Consider the following 4,253-nt stretch of genomic DNA (forward strand, 5'->3'; position numbering starts at 1 on the left):
CTGTTTGACCCAACATAGTGAGAGAAATTATTATTTTTTTTCTTGTATTGATAACTAATTATTGAATTAAGACCAAGATTTCCCCCTTTTCCACTTCCTTATCCAAAAATCAACCAGTGTGGGAAATCCTTCTCAAGGATTTTCCCAGCCAGGATGGCTAAGATCTAAGTAAAGACAGTAAAAGAAATTCTAAGTTTAGGCTCATGCGTAGATTCCTGCTCATTGTGTTTACTCAGACAGTTTGGGGGGTGGGGTGGGGGATGGGGTTGTTTATTCTTACTTTAGTCAGACAGGTGATATGGAAGTGATAAGTCTCTTTGACTAAGTTTTGGGACTTAGCATCACTCACCTCAAAACCCTCATTGGAATATAACTCACCTCTCCTTATGATATTCATTCTCTCTTTAATTGTTGACCAATCAGAGTTGATTGCCACCCTTAGGAACACCCACTCTTCCAAAGGCATATAAACTGTAAGCCCACCACCATGAGGAGTCTTTGGCATTTGAGAGTTCCACTGACCTCTTTTATTAACATCATGCTAGTCTTATTAATAAAATGATTAAATTACCCAAAAACTATGTCTCTCGAACTTTTTAAACATCATAATAGATTGAAAGCAGCTAGGAGGATATCAACAGCAATTTATCAGTTGTGTTTAATGCAGAAGTGAACTTGATGGAGTGAATGCTGGTTAGAAACTTCTTTAAGTCCTGTTTCCCCAAGGACTGGAGTGATATAAGAGAAGAGTATGCCTCCAGATTTTGGAAGTAGGGAAAAGATACTTTGTAACTTCTGTTCCTGTTAAATCTCTGCAGTAAATATCCTTTGGTAAAAGCTAATTTGTGTTAATTGGCTTAATGGAACTGGAGTGCTAATCACTGGCTATTAACTTTGGGGATAACACACCAGAATGAAGGCCGGAGGGTAGCATTAGAGAAAGATGCTCCCAATCCCTCAGGAGAACCTCTAGAATCATGAAAGGAAAATGCAGCTAGCCTTGTTCTGGGGAACCCGACTTACCAGTATGAGCATGACTTGGGATGAGGATGCCTTAAGAGTATCTAGGCAGAGGATGTTAGAATGTTTCCTCTATAGTAACTGTGAAAATGTGGGAAATTTTTAGATATTTGTCAAGGGGAAGGAATTATGACAAAGTAGATGAATTTGATTAAATAATAAAAATAATGGTCTTTGCAAAGCTAAGAGTACACATACAGAATAAGAGAGAGATTGATTGGAGAAGAATATTTGCAATAAACACTAAAGATAAAAGTCTAACATCCAAAATCTATAGATTTGACACATTTTTTAAAAATAAAAGTAAGATCCATTCCACAACAGATAAGTGATCAAAGGCTATGAACAGATAATAGAATAGATAATAGAATAGAAGAAATAATAACTATATATAACATCAATATCTCTTATTAATCAGTAAAAAATATAAACTAAAGCAAGTTTGACATACTATCTTTCACCCACCAAACTGGCAAAGATAGCTTAAAATGATGTTATTAAATGCTGAGAGGGCTATGAGTCAGTCAACAAGCATTTATTAATCCCTTACTATGTGCCAGGTACAGTGCTAAGTACTAGGGATAAAAAGATAAAAATGAAAATCTCTACCCCCGAGGAGCTTACATTCTAACAGTAGAGACAATATGCATGCATGTAAATATATACATAAAATATACTAGTGACTGGGTACAGGCTACGGGAACCCACTAGAACTCTCCCTGCACCTTCCCATTAGATCTGACATCGGCCTGAGGCTAAAAGCCTTTCATTATTGCAATGCCCAATTCTCAGTTACCCTTAAAGGAGGCTAGCACTCCATTGTCTGCTACTTCCCACCCTCAATCCCATTCTCCAGGCTCCAGGCCTCCCAACCTCTAGTCACCCCAGCCTACTGGCCACTCCCGTCATGATCCGTCCTGGACCCCTCCTCCAGTCACCGCAGACTACTTGGCCACCCCTAGATCCCTCCCACAGTCTTTCTGTATATAAGATCCATCTCGTTTCCATGAAAGTGTTCAAGTTCAATCTGGTCCACCTACTTTAAGATTACAAATGTTCAGATTCCCTAAGACTCTACCCAATATGGCAGATCTTTAATAAACTTTGTTTTTCTTTGGCTGAAAGAAGGCTTTGTTGAGGTCAAGGAACCATATGTTGAGGTTTTAGTAGGGTACTTGGGACCCCAAAATACTGACACACTGGGTCCTGCCGAATGAATTCTACCCAAGACTTCTTACAGAGAACAAAAAACAAAGTTTATTAAAGATTCCCCATATTGGCTAGACTCTTATGCCAGCAGCCAGATTGAATCTAAACTGTGCTTGATTGAATCTGAGCGCCCTCATGGAGAGGCAAGCAAGATGGATTTTATATGCAGAAAGATTGTGGGAAGGTTCCAGGGGTGGTCAAGTAGTCTAGGGTGACCAGAGTAGGGTTTTCGGGAGGGTCTTGAGAAGGAGTCTAAGGAGGATCTTGATGGGACTGGGGTTGATGAGGGTTTGGGGTGAGGGGTGCTCGACACCCCAAAGTGTGTCGGGTCCTGCCGAAGAATTCGACTCAAGCTTTCTCAGCCAAGGGAAAAGATAAAGTTTATTAAGAGTTAGCCAAACAGGCCTGCCCCAAGAGATCCCACCCCTTGTGACGCCTGTAAGGAAAGCGGGCCAGATCACTCTGAGCTAGATTGGATCTGACCACCTTCATGGAGGCAAGATGGAGATTATATACACAAAGGTTGTGGGATGCCTTAAGAGTATCTAGGCAGAGGATGGTCTGAGGTGACCAGAGGAGGGGTCTAGGGAGGGACTTAAGGAGGAGTCTAAGGAGGAGCTTGAAGGAATTGGGACGGGGTCAGACTCCAGAGTGGGGGAAATAGCTGAAGGCTATATGGAAATGACAGACCATAAAGGGCTGGGGTAACAGAGCTAGGGTATAGATATTTTGATCAGGACTAAGGATGGGAAATAGGATTTAAGGGTGGGAAACAGCTGGACAATAGAGGACTGGGCAAGGTAGGCATTTGGGCTTAATGGTTATAGCCTCAGGCCAAGGCCAGATCAAGTGGGAAGATTCAAGGAGAGTTCAAGGGTGCAAGGGGTTCCCAGAGACTGTGCCCTCATCAGGGTGACTTAGAAGTCAGACTCTGGGAAGCAAGAGAATAGAATTTTGGTAGGATCAAGGGTGGGAAGTAGTCTGAGGCAATTCCAAGGTAACAGAGATTTGGGCCTAGGGATAATGGAAGGCTTATGGCCTCAGGTCAAGGTCAGATCTAGTAGGAAGATTCAAGGAAAATTCAAAGGGATTCCCAGATTCTATACCCCATCAGCTTGAGTCAAATTCATTCAGACAGGACTTGCATGGTGCTATTTTGGTGTCCCTGCGCCCTTAAACCTCAACACTAACATCTGAAAGGACCAAGAAAAGCTGCTAAGAAGAGGTGCCACTTGAGTTGGGCCTTGAAGAAAATCAGGTCTAGTGCTGAGGCTAAAGCCAACCACGTTGTTGAGGCTCCAGAAGAAGTGACCTATGTTAGTTTCTTGCCTTTACCTGGACATATTGTTTTCTTTGGTTGATTTCTGGGAATGCCTGACTCCTCAGTAGGGAACAGAGTCCCCTTTTTCACATTAATTGCTTCATCACCTATACCTTGGTGTTCCAAGGGAAATGGTTAACTATAGAGTTGCTGATCTTAGAAATAGTTATGGGCTTGAAAGTCTAAAGGTTTTTTTCCAAAAAGGGGAACAAAAAAAGGTACAGAAATAGATCAGGTATAAGATAGGTGATTTATTCCTACTCAAAGAAAGTAATGATAATGTAACCAGTTACTTGGCATGATACAGATGATGAATCAGTAAAAGAAACTGAGAAAGAATGGTCAGATAAGTAGTAAGGAAAACCACAGAGAAAAGTTAGTAACTAGGAGAACATCCTCAACAGTGTTTAATATAGCAGAGAGGTCATGGAGAATAATGCTTGTGGGTGAAAGCAAGATTAAGGATGTGACCACTTTTGTGTTGTGCTTAAGTTGAATGGAGATATAGGTCATGAGAGCTGAGCAGACTGAAGTCAGAGTATTTAAGGGAACATCAGCATGTATGCCAAATCCCTTAGTATGAAGGCAAACATTGGATTAGAGAGGGTGTACTGGGAGCCAGGCACTGAACTAGATGAGAAAGGAGGGGAAGTTTGGCTGGGAGATAACATACACCAGAATCTGGATTAGGTGCTAAAATTTT

The sequence above is a fragment of the Trichosurus vulpecula genome, chromosome 6 (assembly GCF_011100635.1).
Source record: "Trichosurus vulpecula isolate mTriVul1 chromosome 6, mTriVul1.pri, whole genome shotgun sequence".
In the NCBI taxonomy this organism is placed as follows: Eukaryota; Metazoa; Chordata; class Mammalia; order Diprotodontia; family Phalangeridae; genus Trichosurus; species Trichosurus vulpecula.